Below are 20,926 nucleotides of genomic sequence, written 5' to 3' on the forward strand. Positions count from 1 at the left end.
TGGTTCCTCTGAAACCCATGGTCCACGCTTCCCTATAGACCACCGGCTTCTCTTCAGATATATTAACAATAAATCATGCTAAAGCCATGTTGTTCTTCCTTAAGAGACATTTCTCTCATGGTGATATGTTCCTTTCATTAGTTACTTTATTAAAATTTTAATACTATCTCCTTTTCATCTTCAGAGTTTATCCATATCTCTGACATTAACTAGCTTGGGCCAGTCATTCAATCACAGAGAGCCTCAATTTCTTATCTGTAACATGGATTTTAATGGATCAATGTTTCTTAACTCTAGTTCTTTGGAATCTCCTGTGGAGCTTTTAAAATTTCTTTTTTATTGAGGTAACGGTGGTGTATGACATTATATAAGTTTCAGGTGTACATCATTATATTTCGATTTCCGTTTAAATCACATCATGTTCACCACCTAAAGACTAACTACCATCCATCACCACACACATGTACCCCTCACCCCTTTTCACCCTTTTCCATCCTCCCTTCCCCTCTGGAACTTTTAAAAATATTGATGCTTGGGTTCCAGGCCACAAAAATTAAAGTAAAATCTCTGAGGGTGTAACTCAAGCATTAGTAGATTTTTAAAGTCCCTCAGGTATTTAAAAGTCCCCAGGAAGGCAGTATTGAATACTCAGGCCTTTTTTGAACTAATATTCTATGATTCTGTTGTTATGATCTTAAGTAAATCACTTAACTCTTTACTTCAGATTTCCTCACTCTAAAAAGAGAACTTGATAGATAGTGCTGCAAGAAAACAGAAATAATCTGCAAAGTGCTCAAAGTACATTAAAAAAATACATGATATTACAAACTCCCAGGAATTTTCAGGCCCACGAAAATGGCACTAAGAGCTCACATTGCTTGCACACTTGTGCATGGGTCAGATCATTCTCTAATTCCTTTACATGGATTTTCTCCTTTAATTCCCTCAACAAGCATAGGGTCTGATATTATTCACCAGTTTGGAGATGAGGAAACTGAGGCACAGAGAGATTGAGTTACCTAGCCAAGGTCATCCAGCTTGTGCCAGAGCTTGAATTCCAACTCAGACCACCTGACTTGAGTCTGGAGCCGGTGCTTTCATGCTCTACAGTACCATGAACTGCCCTCTTACTCTGAGGAACCAAATGCCTGTCAAGAGCTGATTAAAATCTGCTTTAGTCCAAATGCTGTACGTTTGAATCCTTATCTATTTCAGAATATTTGACCTGAGCTAAAGATGGCAGCCCTGACTGTGGGGGGTTGGTAGGTTTCACTGGCTGGAGTAAAGCTCTTGCCTGGGTTTAATGAAGTATGAGGGGGTTTAGTAAGTAATGGAAGAGGTATAAAAATAAGAGACTGCGGTGTAAGATCATGAAGAACATGATTAAGAATCTTCTGTTCAATTCTTAAAAGGGGAGTGACATGCTCACAATGGGGCCTGAGTATGGTGACCCTTGTTACTATTATGGAGAATGATGGAAATGACTTCAGGTTTAGCTCCAACTGGACTTAGTAAGCTGTTCCAAAGAGTCTTCACACTTCTTTCTATATACAAGGACATGTCCTTATTCCAGACACATCATCTCTTCTTGGACAACTGCAATAGCCTCTTGCTGCTCTTCTTTCTCCTGCCCTGGTCAGCCTGTAACACTGCCTCCTTACAGCTGACAGTGCTATCTCTCAAGTAGAAATCAGGCCACATGAATGTCTTCCCATAGGCTTAGAATTAACTGTTACCCTTGCTACAGGTGATAAGGTTTTTTGGGATCTGGCCCCTGCCTCTTGCTATCATCTCCTGCAGCTTCCTCCCTTGCTCACTAGACCCCAGACAGGTTTGCGTTCTCTCTAATCTTCCAACACACCCTGTTCTCTGTGCCTTTAGGCTCTGCGCTAGCTGCTCCCTTTACCATGATGTCATTCTTCCAGATCTTCCCATGCTGGCCTCATTCTGTCATTCAGGCTTCCTCTTGATGTTCCCTCCTCAAGGAGGCTTTCTTGGATCATCCAGTCTGAAGTACATCCCTACACATTCTCTCACTCACCCTCACCCCTGCCAGTGCTCTCATCCACTCTCACTGCTGCACGTGCTCACAGTCATGCACTGCATAATGACATTTCAGTCAATGATGGACCTCATATACAATGGTGATTCCATAAGATTAGTCCCATATAGCCTAGGCGTGTAGTAGGCTATACAATCTAGGTTTGTGTAAGTACACGCTATCATGTTCATGCAGTGATGAAATTACCTAACAACTCATTTCTCAGAGCACATACCTGTTGCTAAGCGACACATGACTGTCGCTTATACGTATATATATATATATATATACACACACACACACATAGTTTAGAGAATAATCATAAAATAAGCACCAATGTATCAACACAAAGGTAAAGAAATAACTCGTGACCGCTTTGGAAGCCCCAGTCTCCCCCACCCCATGACATTATACCCTCCCTCATCTCCAGATTCACAACGATCCAGGTTTTTCTGTTAATCATCCCTTGCTTTTCTTTATAGTTTTACCACCTATGTACGTATCTCTAAATAGTTTTGGAAAATTGGAGAGCAAGCATAGACTCAGCTAATGTAGATATGGGAAGATCCCCACTGTGCTTTGGGGAGAAGAGAAGCTGCAATGAGCCATGGGACCACAGGCTGCCTAAGCTTCCGTGAGAGCATACAAAGCCCTGGTGGGCTAGGGTGTCCGTCGGACAGGTCTAGAAAGTGCAGCTTGTTGTCAGGTAGCCGGTAGGGCTCTAGCATAGACCACGCATGGATGTCCAGTGGGGACAAGGTCAGAGCCAGGGTGTGCTTTGTACTTTCTGTGTCTAAGTGTGGCCTTTAGGGGTAGGTCAAAGAAGAGAATTTCTGTGGCATAAAAAGTACCCTGGCAGCATATCGTCAAGACAAGGCAAGTGCAGGAAAGTATCAGGGCTAGGCTCACTGGGACCTTCTGTCCTTAGGCTTAAAAAGGGTGCAAAATTTTGGCAGTTTCTTACAAAACTAAACTTACTCTTACCATACGATGCAGCAATCGTGCTCCTTGGTATTTACCTAAAGAAGTTAAAAGCTTATGTTCACAATAAAACCTGCACAAGGATGTTTATAGCAGCTTTATTTATCCAGGTCAAAACTTGGAAGCAACCAAGATATTCTTCAGTAGCTGAATGGATAAATAAACTGTGGTCCATCCAGACAATGGAATATTATTCAGTGCTAAAAAGAAATGAGCTATCAAGTCATGAAGACGTGGAGGAAACTAAAATACATAGCACTTGTGGAAGAAGCCAATCTGAAAGGCTACACACCATATGATTCCAACTCTATGACATTCTGGAAAAGGCAAAACTATGGAGACGAGAAAAAGATCAGTAGCTGCCAGGGGTTGGGGGAAGGAAGATATGAATAGGCAGAGCATAGAGGGTTCTTAGGGCAGTGAAAATACTCTGTATGATACCATAATGATAGAGAAATGATATTATACATTCATCTAAACTCATAGAATATACACCACTATGAGTGAGCCATAATGTAAACTATGGACTTTGGGAGACTATGATGTGTCAATCAATGTAGGTTCATCAGTTATAATAAATGTACCACTCTGGTGGGGGATGTTGATAATTGGGGAGGCCCTACACATGTGGAGGCAGGGAACGTGTGGGAAATCTCTGTACCTTTCCCTCAATTTTCTATGAACCTTAAACTGCGCCAAAAAAAGTCAATAAAAAAAGGTGCAAAATCAGTTTCAATAGGATCCATTACTTGCAACTAAAACTGTGATTGATACACTGCATATTTATTTATTTATTTATTTAATATATGTAATTTTTTGCACTATGCTTTTAGACTATCTTAGGATAGAATTTATTAGATATGTGTATTGGTACTCTTCTGTTGTAAGGCACACAGCCATAACTCAAACTGGTTTACACAAAATAGATTTATTGATCTACATAACCGAAGAGTCCATAATTTAATTTTATTGATAATCTTTTATTTCTCAAACTGCCTGGTGGGTACATGGAAGCTCAGTCTAATAATTTTCATACCTTCCTGAATATCTGAAATACTTCAAAATAAATTAAAACAAAACAAAATAAACGTGAAGTGGCTGGATCCAGCAGCTCAAGAAATGTCACCAGTACTGGCCCCTCCTTCTCTTGATTGGCATTCTCTCCTCTCTCAGCTGTCTCCAGGTGCAATCTGCTGCAGCTCCAGGTTTTCCATGCTTCCAGCTGGCAGTACAGTGGCAATAGAGCCTTTGTTCTCAACAGTTCCAGAAGTCCCAGAATTGACCATTGGCCTGAGTCAGGTTTCAAGCCAAACCTTGGAGGAACTGTTGGGCTAAAAGTGCACCCTGATGGGTTAGACCAGGCTCACATGGCCGTCCTGGAGCTAACAGATGAAGCTAACCACTTCTCTTTACCTGCTGATGCATGGTTTACTAAAGGATATTGTGGTGTTTTGACTAGAAGAAAGGGAACAGATCCTGGGCAGAAAAAACACAAGTGACCATTTCTGTTCTTGAAGGTTATTTAAAGGAAGAAGGACAGGGACGAGACAAACACCTCCCCCAGGACAGAGATAGCTATTTCTCGAGTTGTCTCCCAAATTCTGTTGAGATCCTAAGGCAGCTCCAAAGTAGAACTATTGTCAAGAAGTTATCAAGAAGTACCAACATTGTCCTCTTGGTAGAAGGAGGTAGTGGAATTATATTTTTATCAATAAAACTAGTATTAAACTGTGCCTTGTGACAAAGATTCTCTCCTTGACCAAACTCTAGTCAGGCTCCTCTGAGCCCTTTCTTGACTAGGCCTCAAACTAGGCCTATAAAGACTTGAACAAACATTGACATAGTTTCTAACAGCACAAGACTGCACCCTAACATGACCCTCACTCCCCCGCGTTAAAGTGCCTACCAAAGACAACTCAATGCTCCCAAAAGAATTGACTGTGTCAGCCAACGCCTGAAGACAGAGACCTTCTCCCAGTCTCTGTGGGAGGATAGGAGCCTAATTTCAGTAAGGGCCAGTTAGTAAACTCAGATGGGTTTCACATGGACCAATCCCCACCCTTTCCCGCTTTTTCTAAGTTTTCACTTTTGTGACTCTACTGAGCCTTTGCTCACTTAGTGCTCCATACTCATTCTCCCTTTAAAAGACATGGTCACCTTTGTATGAATTAAAGTTTCGTTCAGTTCACACTGAACTCCTTTCCCTATTGCAACAGGATATTACTGATTACAATCTGTCCTTACCACTTTACCTAGTGGTCAGCCTTATCTTTGACATCTGCATCACCAGTAGGAAAAGAAATATTAGAGATTCAGTGCTGGTATCCTTCAAGGGGAAATGCTTTGGAACCAATAACCTAGAAAAGACTGCCCTCTACTGGTTAAAAATTTTGGTTTGGCAATGTGCTTTTTTCTTTCTCACACACAGTTCTCATATACATGTCAAGTTATCACTATCTTTGTTATAAACTTGACTTCTATGCAACTGATCACTAGAAACCATCACATTCAGGGCCGGCAAAACTTGAGCACATAGGATGGCTGACCATTCTAGCTGGTCTGCTTGGCTGCCAGTAAACTGTCTGAAAGTACTTGTCTACTGTTTGAGAAGGTATCTTTATAAGTCACCTTGGACCAGCAAAACAAACTCAAAAACCATTGAGCTACTCCACATAAATGCAACAACTCATCCTTTACATTATAGTGTTACAGTACCAAGAGAGTTTGCTGATGACATTTAGAAAATTTTTCTAGGTTTACTGGGGTATAATTGACAAATTGTAATATATTTAAAGTGTACAATATGATGATTTGATATAGGTATACATTGAGAAAGGATTACCAAAATTAAGTGAATTAACACACCCATCACCTCACATATATACTCTTTTTGGTGAGAACACTTAAGGTTTACTCTCTTAGAAAATTTCAATTATACAATACAGTATTGTCAACTATAGTCACCATACTACGCTTTAGATCCTCAGACCTTATTCATCTTATAATTGAAAGTTTGCATCCTTTTACCAACCTCACCCCATTTCCCCCACCCCCTAGTCCCTGGCAACCACCATTTTATTCTCTGTTTCTATGAGTTCGACTTTGTTGTTAGACTCCACATATAAATGAACCATGCAGTATTTGTTGCTCTTTGTCTGTCTTATTTCAATTAGCATAATGTCCTCCAGTTTCATCCATGTTGTCACAAATGACAAGATTTCCTTCTTTTTTTAAGGCTTAATAGTATTCCATTGCCTATACATACCACATTTTCTTCATTCATCCGTTGGCAGACACTTGGATTGTTTCCATGCCTTGGCTATCATGAATAATGCTGCAAGGAACAAGGGAGTACAGATGCCTCTTTGATATGGAGATTTCCTTTCCTTTGGATATATACCCAGAAGTGGGATTGCTGGATTATATGGTACTTCTATTTTTAATTTCTTGAGAAACCTCCATATTGTTTTTCCATAGTGACTGTACCCGTTTACATTTCTACCAAGAGAGTGTAAGGGTTCCCTTTTCTCGACATCCTTGCCAACAGTTGGTATCTCCTGTCTTTCTGATAACAGACATTCTAACAGGTGTGAGGTGATATCTCATTGTGGTTTTGATTTGCATTTCCCTGGTGATTAGTGATGTTGAGCACCTTCTCATGCATCTATTGGCCATTATGTCTTCTTTGGAAAAATGTCTATTCAAGTTCTTTGCCCCTTTTTTAATTGTGTTATTTATTTAGCCATTGAGTTGTATGAGTTCCTTGTATATTTTGGATATTAACCTCTTAGCAGATAAGTGAATGGTAAATATTTTCTCCCATTCCATAGCTTGCCTTTTCATTTTGTTGATGGTTTCCTGTGCTGTGCAGAAACTTTTTAGTTTAATGTAGGCTGATGACATTATTTATCTGCACATTCCTTTATCTTTCTCTTTTTAACCAATTATTTTGAAAAAAATTTCTCTATTCCTTGCTCATTGTAGGAAATTTGAAAAATATAGAAACTTTAAAGGGTGTAGTCCCTCTTTCAAGGCCCCTGCAACCCACACCCTGCCCCCCCACCCCCCCACACCCCCCCGGCATTGATAAAATGATACTTTAAAAACTCATAAGAAAGATACAATAAGCAGCAATCCTAAAGTGGTTCTCTCTCCTCTCCCCTCTTAGAGATTTCTAGGCATGTCCTCTCAGCGGTCCTCCCACTCCCCTGCTCTCCTCCCAGAAGGCTGCTGTCAGCACAGGACAGCACTTCCTCCCCGAGTGAGACCATCGCCTGGAGGTGGAGGTCCCCGCTGCTTCCCTGCTCTCCAGCTGTCTCCACAGTTCTCTGCTCATTCCTGCCAGTGTCAGAGAAAGCTCTGTCTTCCTTGACCTGAAGGCAGGATCCTCCCGCAACGCTCCCGGCCCCACCTCCCCGCCATTGCTCTTTTGGTTTAAGCCATTTTAACTTCAGTGACCTGGATGGATAGTATTGTAAATAGCATTCTATTCTCCTCGTCATCACTGTGCAACTTTTTGAATGATCTAAACAGACTATTAACTCTATCCCACCTGCAGAAACTGCATTCACGAAGATTACAATCTAAGGTGCTGGCAGGTGGCATAGTGTTTAAGTTCACGTGCTCCACTTTGGCAACCCGGGGTTCACAGGTTTGGATCCCATGTGCAGATCTACACACCCCTCATCAAGCTATGGTGGCATCTCATGTACAAGAGAGAGGAAGACTGGCACAGATGTTAGCTCAGTGACAATCTTCCTCAAGCTAAAAGAGGATTGGCAATACATGTTAGCTCAGGGCCAATCTTCCTCACCCCCCCAAAAAAAAAAACTAACTAATTATTATGCTCCTTGACCTTCTTGCAATGTTTGGCAGTTTTCATTATCCCTCTTTTTTGCCATCATACTTACCTCCTGGAGTCTCTTCTGCTTTATCTTCCAGTTCTCTCTCTATGACCCTGACTTTTCCTGTCCTTTCTGTCTCTTCAGGTCCTCTAACTCACAGGACTTCAGATCTTTCGGCCCATGTACTCCCTAATAAAGTAATTCTGTAAATTATATATCACCTCACACAATTTTAAGTGATATGTAAATTTTTTCATAAGATTGAGGGTTATAAAGAATAAAATATCTGATATGGTGAGTATTCTATATGTGCCTTAAATACATTGTTACCAAAACTATGGAACTGCATCTTTGGTTTATGGAAAATTTCACTATATAATTTAATTGGCAAACACAGTCTTCATTGTCCAACTAATCAATCAGAAAATTGACTTTGTGTTCTAACTCAAGCAAATGTGTTAATGCCTATCTCTGTGACAAACGTCTTGCTTCTAAATTCTAAGTATTAGGTGGGGAAAAAAGGAACAAAAAAGAAAAGAAATGAGGCAGGAGGCCTTGCCATAAGTTTGCTACGTGGAGTAAGCTTCCCACAGAAGCTACGCAGGCTTGGATTTTCCCTTTGTTTGGGGACTCCAGAGGTATTTGCACCTGGTAGAAATGTACAAGAGTAAAGTTCTGGATAAATGGATGGATCGGTGGATAGACAGATACACAGATGAGACATATGCTCTCCTACTGTAAAATGGGGGAAGGGCGATTGTGAAAGAGAAATTGAGAAAGGAGAACCAGCAGACGGGGTAGTCTCAGACAGATCACTTGTAGGAAAGAGTTCATGCAACAGCTGGGAATGTGTGAACTGATTCCCTTGAAACTCTCTGTGTGCCCCCGTACTCCTTGAAACATCTTCAGGTGTATGCATATCCTCAGTAGAATTGACTTTTCTACAAAATTAGTTCTTTGTTACTTTCTGTATATTTTTTCTCTTGGAGAATTGACTCATCCTCACAAATCCAATTATCACCTCTAAGTGGATGACTCAGAAACCTACTGCTCTCTTCTTGCATTTACAAACACCAATCAGACGTTCCTATTTGAAGATCTCTCATTTAACTAGAGATTTTCACTTCATAGTCAGCACAACGATAAAATCCATAAACTTTTGTGAGAGGTGTTTCTTCAAGTACCTGAAGCCTGAGATAAGATTCAACGATATCACCAACAACCTAATTGTCTCTGGCTTTAACTGGCACTGGATAAAGCAAAATGCCAGTCTTCAGAAAGTCCTTCTGTCTCTGCCCAACTTCTGGGTGATTCAATGAGCCTCATGTAGACGCAGAGAGATAATTAGATGTGCTAACTTTTGTGTGAGCAAGGAGGAGAAATAAAAGTATAGTGATATGAAAATAATATGTATGCATAGAGACAGGCAAGTAGGTAGGTAGACAGATATAGATGGACATATCTGCTTATATTTTCTGAAAGAAACTCTGCAGGGCAAATGAGACACTAATGAAAACACCTACTGGTTAGGGATGGGGGTGGGGTATAAACAGTGTTAAGTGAACAGAAATGGAAGCAAGACTTTTTGGAAAATACTTCTATGTAATTTTGACTTCTGAATCATGTAAATGTTTTACGCATTCAAAAAAAGTAATTCCTAAAATTGAAAATATTTCAAAAGGAAAGACACTAACTGTATATCAAAACTTAACATAACCGTATAGAGGAAAGAATTACTTTAGATGACTCTAGAATATCACATTCTTGCTGAAAACTCTTGGAAGAAAATATTCTAAGGACAAAGAGCTTCAAATTCAGTGGTTTTATAGTTAATAGAAATACTGGTAATGTTATTTGAAAATCATTTTATGTATATTTTAGAGCTAAAGCAAATAAATGATTGTCATTATTATTATAAAATAAAATTTTCATTTTAAGAGATGAGTATAAAATCAAAAGAATTAAATAAAACCCTATAAGCCAAATTTGAATTGCCAAATGTCAATTTAAACTCTCGATTTTAAAAAATGTGTCTCCTACCTGTTGTCTGAATGAGCCTGCATTTTAAAAAAATAGTGAATATAATTGATTAATACACTTGAAACATATAAAACTTCATGAGACCGCAATGTTATTTTAAAAAAGTAAACATGTAAACAAAAACTTCCTTGCCCACATTGGAGGGGACTACTACACCAAATCTTTATTCTTAGAATTGCTAATTAAAGGGAATGTGTTACTTTATTCTTCTTGTAGCTCAGGGTAACAAAAGAACCCCAGTTGATGACGACACTTTTTTTCCAATTTTATTGATATATAAATGACATACAGTAATATATAAGTTGAAGGTATACAGCATAATGATTTGACTTACCTATATCATGAAACGATTACCACAAAAAGTTTAGCTAACATTCATCATCTCACATAGATACAAAATAAAAGAAAAAGAAAAAAATATTTTTTCCCTTGTTCTGCGAACTCTTAGGATCTACTCGCTTAACTTTTCATATATATCGTCCAGCAGTGCTAACTATGGTCATCATGTTGCATATTACATTCCTAGTACTTATTTATCTTACAATTGGAAGTTTGTACTGTTTGACCATCTTCATCCCATTCCCCCTTCCTCCACCACCTGCCTCTGGTGATGAGGGAGTATTTGTACAGGAGAATACCAACTATTAAATGTAGAAAGAATGGACAGTACCAGAAAATCGCCGTTCTGCAACCACAAATGAAATCATTGGCTCTGCTAAGAATCATCAACGTGGGATCAAACCATCAAGTGAATGCCCAATGGAAAAATTTCCCCATATTATCCCACAGATGACCTGCCAGTAACACAAGAGGGGCTGTACTTCACAATGGTGCTATCTGGCTGCCACCACCAGAACACAGACACCAAACTGACTGTCAGGAACAGTGGGTACCACGCGCCTCCTGAGGGGGTGCAGTGGGAATTACACAGCAGCTCTCCATGACATATTCTTACTACAACATGCTCAACCCAAATCTAAATAAGTCTGTGTTCCTAACTTCAAGTTTAAAGGAAATACAGAGGACAAAGGAATAAATTAAATAAAACCACCAGGAAAAAAGAAAACAAATCCAGAAAACGGACATTTTACCAGACATCTAGCCTGGTCTCTTCAAAAAAGCCAAAGGAGTAAGTGGCGACTCTTGCAGATTAATCGAGTTAGCAGCCATAACAGAATGCAGTCTGTGGGCCTTGATTGACAATTAGTTCGAAAAATTTGGCTATAAAATGAATTTTGGAAACAAGTGGGAAAATGTGAATATGAACTAGGTATTAGATATTAAGGAATTATTGTGTACTTTGCAAGGTGTGATAAAGCTATTACAGCTATATGAGAAGTTACTCATTTTAAGAGTTACATGCTGCAGTACTTAAGGACAGCACATTATGATGTTTATAACATTTTTAAATGGCAAGAGAGAGAGTGGGGGGAGTATGTGTAAACAGTTGTTGAATCTGGTGGCAGATACACGGATAGTCACTGTACCCTTCTTTCCACGACTCTATATATTTGCATTTTTTCACAATTAAGTTGAACACAACTAGGCTCCACGCTGCCCACCTGTGATCACTGCTCCACGGTGAGGAGCCAGCAGCCCAGACCTCCCCATCTCTGCCAGGGCTGGGCCTCCTCCCCGGTGGTTGGAGATCCTGGCTTGCAGGCACCACGCTGAGCCCTCAGCGCCAGGCTTGCTCTTTATAGTCCTCATTTCCCTAAAACTGAGTTAGGTGTGGATGTGGAAGTGGCATTAGGGACAGGTATTGTCTGGGCACAGTGGCTTTGGGACTTCTCAAGTGCAGCAGTCATTTCTAACCCACACAGCCACTCACAGGCACTAGGACTGTTTGCCAGGGCAGGCCCCATAGAGCAGAGCTTCAGAAGCCTGTCCCACTGTGGCCTCCCCCAGGCACTGAGAGAAGTACACCAGCTCTCCCCAGCCCTCAGAGCAGCTAAGCTGCAGCATCCCTCATGGTCCAGCTCCAGAGCTGGGGCATCTTCTCCCTTGGCTGGTGCTGACAGCCTCCTAGACACTTCTCCTCTCTCTTCCTCTCTCTTCCCACTTCTCCAAGTCAAAAGCAAACCAAAAAGGCAAACAGAAACAGAGCTTATTTGCTCACTCTGTCTCTTTGTTAGCTCCTTGCAGTTTTCTTCAACTCCTTTCAGGAAACCAGATGCTGGAGAGAGAACCTCTCCACTCGGCCTTGGGTTCAACTCCTCCTTGTTCATCCCTCTCGCCCCTGCTAGTTCTTTGTTTCACCCCTTCCTGTCTCCTGAATATGAAACAGTAACAGACATTACTGATTTCTTACTACATGTCAGGCACTGCTCTAAGCATATTTTATGCACTGGCTTATTTAATCACAACAACCTAATAAAATATTGCAATCCCATGGTACAGAACAGGAAACTGAGGCACAGAGAGGTCGAGCAATTTATGTAAGATCAAATCTAGTTTATGTCTAGTCTTCTCAATATGTCTATTCTCAATAGTTTTATATTTATAAATTTGTTTATCCAAAAAATAATTGAGCTCCTATTCTACGCCACGTACTGTTTGTTGTAGACGCTGAAGAAAGCAACGTACCTGTCCTCATGGAGCTTCCATACCTGTGCGGAAGAAAAATAACAAGCAAAAATTAAGTAATAGGAAGCACGGTAGGCATCAGAAATCTCGATCAGATGATAGAGTAACAGAGGGAGGGCAGACCAGGAACGAGGAGCTGAACCCTGTCATTAAAAATACTTTTATATGTATTTTTGAATAGGTATTCTATTCTCTTGGTTCAAACATTAAAACCTATGAAAAAAGTAATCAGAAAAGTAAACAATTCACTTGCAAAAATAAATGCATAAACAAGTAAATGGAAAAAAAACCCTATTAGTTTCCTATTAATCCTCCCAGAAATTTTATGTTTTATGCATATTTAAGACTATAAAAATTATTTTCTCCTCCTTTTTTACTCCAAGGAAACATGCTTTACTATTCCATATGCCGTCCTACTTGATGTTCACAATACTTATTTTAGAGATCTTACAATATCGATACTTAAAAAGCTTCTCCTTTTTTTTCTCACAATTGCCTACATTTTCATTGTATGAATGTACCCATTTATCTAACCAGTCCTCTATTGATAGGTACTTAGGTTTTTTCTAGTCTTTAGTTGTTACAAACAATGCTCCAGTGAATAACTGTATACCTCAGAGGTTGGACAACTGTTTCTATAAAGGGCCAGAGAGCAAATATTTTAGGCTTTGTAGCCCATAGAGTCTCTGTCACAACTACTCAACTCTGCTGCTGTCTAATAAGGGCAGCCATAGACCTCATGTAGGCAGACAGGCGTGGCCGTTTTACTATAAGACCTTATTTAAAAAAGCTGACATTGGACTAAATTTGGCCCATGGGGTATTTTATTTGCTGATGCCTGTCATTCACCATTTTGTATATGGGGTTATCTCCATAGGAAGAATTCCTAGAAGAGAGTACATGAATGTTTAATTTTGACAGATTCTGCCAAATTGCCTTTCACTGAAATTGTACCAGTTTGCATTCCCACCAGCAACATACAAGAGAGTTTATTTCGTCAACACTTCACCAACACAATGTTCACACAAACTTTGGGGATTTCGCCAATTTCATAGGTAGAAAATAGTTTTTCACTATACTTTTAATTTCAGTTTTTCTTCTTATGAGGGAGGTTGAGCCAATATAAGAACCATTTGTTTTCTGTTGGCGAATGGATCTTTTTAAAATCAACTTTTAGGAGCTCTTCCTATAGCAGAAAGATAAACCCTTTCTCTGAAATGTTGAAAATAATTTTTCCAGTTTGTTATTATTAATTTTTTGACTTTACTTAAATTTTTTAATGAAAGGTTTTGTTTTTATCTTGTCACATTAATGGATCTTTTCTTTTATGGATTCTGGATTTTGTGTAGTAGTTAAAAGATCTACCACACTCCAGGACTATAAAAGAACTCCCCCATATTGTCTTATAATTTCATATTTTATATTTCAAACTTTCATCAGTTTGGAATTAAGCTACATACAAAGCATAGATCTTTTTATTTTCTTTCCCAGTGGTTATCAAGTTGACCCTGTGGCATTTAGTAAATAGTCTACCTAAATAGTGTGGCAAACCTCACTGATTTCAGTTGACACCTTTATAAAATATTGAAATACTATATCTGTTGGGCCTTCTTCTGGACTTTCAATTACGTTCCCTCGATTTACCTGAGCATTCATGTGCCAGTACCACATCATTTTAATTGCTGAAGCTTTATGGTATATTTTAGCACCTGAAAGGGCCAACTCCCCCAGCCGTTCTTTATTAAGGTTTTCCTTGGCATTCTTGCTAATTTTCTATAGGAACTTTAGAATTCTCTTGCCTAGGTTAAAAAAAAAAAGTAGCTTTATTTGGACTGAGTCAAATTTATAATTCGATCTAAGGAGAACTGACAGCTTTAAGATACATTGTGTCTTCATCTCCAAGAACATGGTAGGGTTTTCCACTTGTCCAGTCTTCTGTACCTTCTCAAGAGTTTTCTTCATATAGGTCTCACATACTTCTTAGTTATTCTTATGTATGTTAGCTTTTTGTTGTTATTGTTGCTTTTGTAAGTAAGATCTTTTCTTCCATCACATTTTCTAACTGCTATTGATTTCTGTGTGTCAATTTCTCCACCCTGCTACTGAATTCTACTCTTTATGGTGATTCTTTTTGAATTTATTCTCTAGGGTTTTCCAGGAATAAAGTCACATCATCTGTATATAGTGATAGTTTTCTTTTCTTTCCACCTTAATACCTGCAATCTCTCTTCTTCAATTACAAGGTCCAGTACTTCTGGTTGAGTAGCAATGGTGATACAGATGAGCATCCTAGCTGCTTCCTGACTTCAGTTCTAACACTTCTGCTGTTTCCCCCACTAAGCATGAGAGCTATATTTTATCACTGTAGGTAAATATCTATTGATTCTTAATTTAGTGTTATTAAGAATAGATGCTGACCTTGTCAAATGCCTTTTAAGAACTTAATAAAATGATCATTTGATGTTCTCCTTATGTCTATTAATATAATATAAATCATTAATATTGCATTATGTTTGTAGATCAATGATGCTGAATTCTCAATATTGAAGAATCCTTGCATTCTTGGAATAAACTCTACTTCATCATGATGTAATATTCTGTTACTATGCTGCTGGGTTTTGTTTGCTAATGTCTTATTTTAAAATTTATATAAATATTCATAAGTGAGATTATCTGTAGTCTTCTCTCCATAATCTTTGCAGGTCTCGAAGTCAACGTATGGTTGCTTCACAAATATAAATTTTAAGTTATTATTTAATCTTATGATCGAAACAGCTTAAATAGTATTGGAATTATTTTAACTTCAATAGTTTCACAGAATTGTCCTGTGAAACCATCCAGGCCTGATATGTTTTTAGGGGCAGTTCTTTGGCAATTTCCTCTTCTGCTTCTGTGGAAATTGGCCTGTTTAAATTTTTGAATTTTTCTTGGGTCAGATTTGATAAATAATTTTCTCTGAAAAGTATCTATCTCATCTTAGATTTAAGTTATTTATATGGAATAAAGTAGTCTCCAATTATTCTTTAATTTTCCTCTGTGTTTATTTTGTTTAAGTACATTTTCCTTCTCTCTGCCTCCCTCTTTTTTGAGGGAAAGGGTAGAGTTTTGGCTAGCTAACAGTTCATCTGTTTTACTACTTTTTAAATAGTTTTAAAAAATTCTTCTCCATCTATTGATATAAATATTTAAAGCTATGAATTTGCTGCCGAGCATTATTTTATCTCAGTTTCCCAGTCTCAGTGATACTGACATTTTGAGCCAGATAATTCTTTGTTGTGGAGGATTTTTAGCAGCATCCCTGGTCTCTAACTACTAAATGCCAATAGCATCCCCTTCCCTAGTTGTAACAATAAAAAATGTTTTTGGATATTTCCAAATGTGCCCTTGGGGGGCGGGGCAAAATTGTCCGAGGTGCAAGCCCTGATAGCTAGTGTTGTTAGCGCCACCGAATTAGCTGAGATAGATGTAGTCAAAAGTTAGCATAAGGGAAGCCATCCTATAGAATGAAGTCATGTTGGAACTGTAAATGACCATGACTCACCAGAACCCCTTCCCCTGCCTTATTCTCCAAGCATGCTTTGGAGAAACGCTTAGAACTGCATGTAAGCAAGCCAATAAGTAGCCAGTCAGTAATTCATAGAGAGAATGACTTGTTAGCAGATTTAAGTCCTCTGTCTAATCTGTTCCTTCTCTCCATAATAAGAAGATAACTAACGTTTTCTTAGATTCCCTAAGAATGTCACATTCAGCAGATCCAAAACTTTTGTCTACCTAAAGGCACCCACGGGTGTGTGGTCATCCAACACCTGCACTCCTGAGCCCCCTCCCCTTTCCCTGCTTCTTTAGTTACATTCTTATGTAAATATCAGTTTCTTTAACCTTGTATCCCTAAGCTTCACGCAGCATGAAGCTAGTGTTGAGAATAGGGCACTGACCTCCCCCTATCGCACAAGGAAAACAGAAGTTACAAATTGTTAGAGGCCAGGTGGACTCATAGGAAAGTTTTGGTTAATTATAGGTCACTGAAGTTTATTACAGGGAAACTGATGTCCAGAGAATATCAAGAAGCCGGAGCTTCCCAGACCTCAACTCTTTGGCTTCCTGGTGTCAGAGTCCCCCATCTATCATGGAGGCAGACAACCAAGGACATCCCCCTGCAGAATCCCTTATCTCACCATCTCCCTCCCTGCAAACAGCCTCACAAGGCCAAATGCAGGCTTGTGGGAAGGGACCAACCTACAAGGCCACATGTTCCTTCTCCCCTACCAAAAACCTCAAATAAAAACCCCTACGTTTTTGAGGTGGATTTGAGTCTTAAATCCCATCTCCTCATCTGGGAACCTTTTGAGAATAATAAAAGTTCCTTTTTTTGCCATAAGCCTGGCAGTCCAGTTTTTAAAAAATTTTTGTCCCCTTGTGTGGCAGGTAAAAGAACCTGTGTTTGTGGCCAGTAACAGTGTTTTCTCATTTTTCTACATATTCTAAAATTGAGGTTTGCATTTTTCATGTGATCTGATTGTTATTTAAGATAGACTTTTAGGAGCCGGCCTGGTGACATAGTGGTTGGGTTTGTGTGCTCCACCTTGGTGGCCCAGGGTTCACAGGTTCAGATCCTGGGCACAGACCTATGCACCAGTCATCAAGTCATGCTGTGGTGGTGACCCACACACAAAATAGAGGTAGATGGGCACAGATGTTAGCTCAGGACCAATCTTCCTCACCAAAAAAAAAAAAGGGGGGGGATAGATTTTTAAATAAAAAATTCTGAACAACTATGGTTGTTTTTGACATACATTACAAATATTTTGGAGAGTTTCTCCCTAGTTTTACTAGAAGTGGAGTTTGTGGGTCTCCTTTCAGATAGATTTCTGGATTACAAAGGAAAAGTGATAAATTGCTATAGTCATTGCTATAGGAAGTTCACCATAGTTAATATTTACTAAACACAATATATTCTGAGCACTTTCAAAGCATTTTACATGGACTATTTCATTTAATTCTCACAATAATCCTATTTAGTAGGTATTATCATCTCCAGTTTCTAGATGGGGAAAGACTCAAAATAACTTGCCAAAGACTTCATAGCTAAGAAGTGGAGTATAAATAATTCTTAAAAAGGCCTTTAGTTAATGGAAACAGCTCAGTTCCGAAGGGAAAGATCAATAATGAAAGGTCAATCTTTGGTGGACAAGGTGAGCACAGGGTGTGACACTATGCCAACTGGTTGCACAGTAGCTGTGTCTGAAGCATTTTAGCAAACTTGAGTTGTAACTCTTCCTGCCTCCAATGGCAGAGGCACAAAAAGCACCTGGGAGGAGGATATTTGAAACAGAGAACAGCTTTACACCTATATATTTGTGCCTTCCTTTGCAATGACCCTGGAACTCCTCCTCAAGGGAAGAAGTTCCTTGGGTTATAGTAGCCACCAAAGTGAGCAGTCACCGAGGTTGAACCTGTCAACACCCATCCATCGAAAGAGATTGGGTACACTTCATCAGTGTGTACTAACTACCCTTTGTTTACCAAGCTTGAGTCTGACAAATACTCTACACTTGTAAGTCTAAAAACTTTAACTCTTTCTTCTGTATTAAGAGTAGTGTTTTGGAATAGCTTTAACGATCTTCACCTGTGTCCTTGTGTTGTAGTGAAGGCTTTGGTGGGAAGCTAAAATTAAAGCTAGTCAGATTTCTCCTCCTGGTCTTTGATTTCCCACTTGCAGTACCTGTACGTTTTCAAATAAATTAGTTTTTCAAGGTTAATGAACAAGTGACCAGTTTCTTCAAATAGCCTTAAAAATAGTGAAATGGGATCTCATAAAATGTATTAAAATAGAATGACAAAAGAAGATTCTTTACTTTCAAGGAAATGGTCTTAAGAGCCTAGAGGTTGATGTTCATCCACACACAAAATTTTAACTGAATGGGATTTCACTGTGAAGTTTATGAGGCCCCTCTGAAGAGTCTAGACTCAAATTGACTACAGTTGATATAGAACAGTATAGGCAAAAATTTTCTCCATTATTATTTTTAAAGCATACATTTGAAGAAAAGATCTTAAATGAACAGGAAATTCAGAAGTACATGTGTGGAGGATAAACAAAGTGCAAGAACTCCAAAGGGGAAGAGAGGAAGATGTTCTTTAACAAAATTTTTTTAATATGTCACTGAGATAGGTTTTTCATATCAATACTTACAAAAGGTTTTCACTTCCAAGAATGAGGAAAAGCCAGAACACTTTTAACTTGTTTGGGTTTGTGATAGATTCACTTAATAGCTTGTTTTCTATTCATAAATTTTTAAATAAATTCACTTTAGAAAATAATTGTGGCCTTTTAGATTCAAAAGTGAGATTACTTCTTATGCCTATGCCACAGGACGCGAGGACATGGTGAATATGATTTAAAGGAACAGCTGCATTTTAAACAGCCATAAAAACTTTACAGCATTGATTGGCGTTATCATTTTTGACCAGTAGAGGGAGATCTAAGTCCACTGCAATATATTTGTACAACAGTGAATGGCGGGGGGGACAGTTGCTCTCAAACATTATTACCACATCCAGAAGATAGACAGACACACACATAGATGAATGAATAAAAGTTTTGGTCAAATATTTTGATAAATATATAATATAAACCTTCATCAAAGATTACTGGCAGGATTTGCCACAGACTTTCATTCATTTACAAAATGCAGTGTGTCAAAATAAACACAATGTAAAAGATATTTAACATATTTAATATTTAAATTTAAATCCTAAAGTTAACCTTCCATTTTACATTCATTAAGTTACTTTTAAAGAGTTAGATATTAAATTTAATCCAATCAATTGAATGTATTGTGGCAAATATAAAATGAGGTTCGGGCTCTTTTCACCTTCCAGACTGAAGCCTTAGCTGCTCAGGATATCTGGACTTAGACTGACATGCCCAGCCCAGGCCCTGCAGCCTCTGGGCAGCGAACATGTACATCAAAACGTTCTCGTTTCACTTCTTTCTTGTCATTTTGCTCGTCAGAAATGTTTATTTTTTTTACCTGGATTTAAGGTACTCATAATTGCAGTAACCAACTCCTTGGCTCATGACATAGTTGTTACAGGCCTCCTCATGATGCACGCTCCTTTCCAGTGTGCCCAAAACCCAACCCAGGAACTAAACCATTGAAGGTAACTTATATGGACCTGTTTGTTCTCTCCGTCCCTTATATCCCTTGCCTCACTCATACAAGCTAACTATTATCCTACATTTTGTGTTAGACATTTCCTTGTTTTTTAAAATAGTATTTTAAATCAATATTTATGCATGTATAATCAAAATATTTAGATTTAGTTCTGCAGTGTTATAAGAAGAGTAATCTTTAATTTGTCTTTATTCATTTATTTTTAAAGATTGACACCTGAACCAACATCTTGCCAATCTTTTTTTTTCCTTCTTCTTCTCCCCAAAGGCCCCCAGCATATAGTTGTATATTCTAGTTGCAGGTCCTTCTGGTTGTGCTCTGTGGGACACCACCTCAGCATGGCCTGAGGAGCAGTGCCATGTCCGCGCCCAGGAACCAAACTGGCGAAACCCTGGGCCATTGAAGCAGAGCACGCAAACTTAACCACACGGCCATGGGACTGGCCCCTATTTATTTATTTATTTATTTTGGGTCAGGAAGACTGGTCCTGAGCTAACATCTGTGCCAATCATCCTCTATTTTGTATGTGGGACACTGCCACAGCACGGCTTGATGGGCGGTGTGTAGGTCTGCACATGGGATCTGAACTTGAGAACCCCAGGCTACTGAAGCGGAGTGCTCAAACTTAATCACTATGCCACCCAGGCAGGCTCCAATTTGTCTTTTTTCAAACTCAACATTAAGATTTATGCATACTGATGTGGATTATCTATAATTCCTTGATGTTCACATAATATCCCATTATGTATATGTACCACGATTTATTTATCCATTCTCCTGTCTTATGGGCATTTGGTTTGTGTCCATTTCTTTGCTGTTATTAAAAGTGCTGCCATGACTGTGTTTGTGTGTGTCTCCTGGTGCATCTGTGCAAGCATTTCTCTTGCTGAGTTGTAGGGTAGAAGGATGATCAATTTACTCTCCCAGCACAATTGTAAAAGCAAACCGTTGATCTACATCATCTTCAACACGTGATATTTTTACCTACTGAACGAGTTTAAGTAGTCTTGATTTACATTTTCCTGATTATTAATGACTTTAAGAATATCACCTTGTTTACTAACTATATGTAGTTCCTTGTCCATGAAATGCTTGTTTATGTCTTGCACTAATTTTTCTTATCAATTTGTAAGAGCCCTTTATATGAAGTCTTTGCTGGTTATATTACGCAAATATCTCTACCAATTTACAGCCCATTTTTTTTACGTTAAGGTGTCTTTTAATAAATCAAATTTCTTAATTTTAATTTAGCCAAA

This window comes from Equus quagga, chromosome 9 (genome assembly GCF_021613505.1).
Source record: "Equus quagga isolate Etosha38 chromosome 9, UCLA_HA_Equagga_1.0, whole genome shotgun sequence".
Taxonomy (NCBI): Eukaryota; Metazoa; Chordata; class Mammalia; order Perissodactyla; family Equidae; genus Equus; species Equus quagga.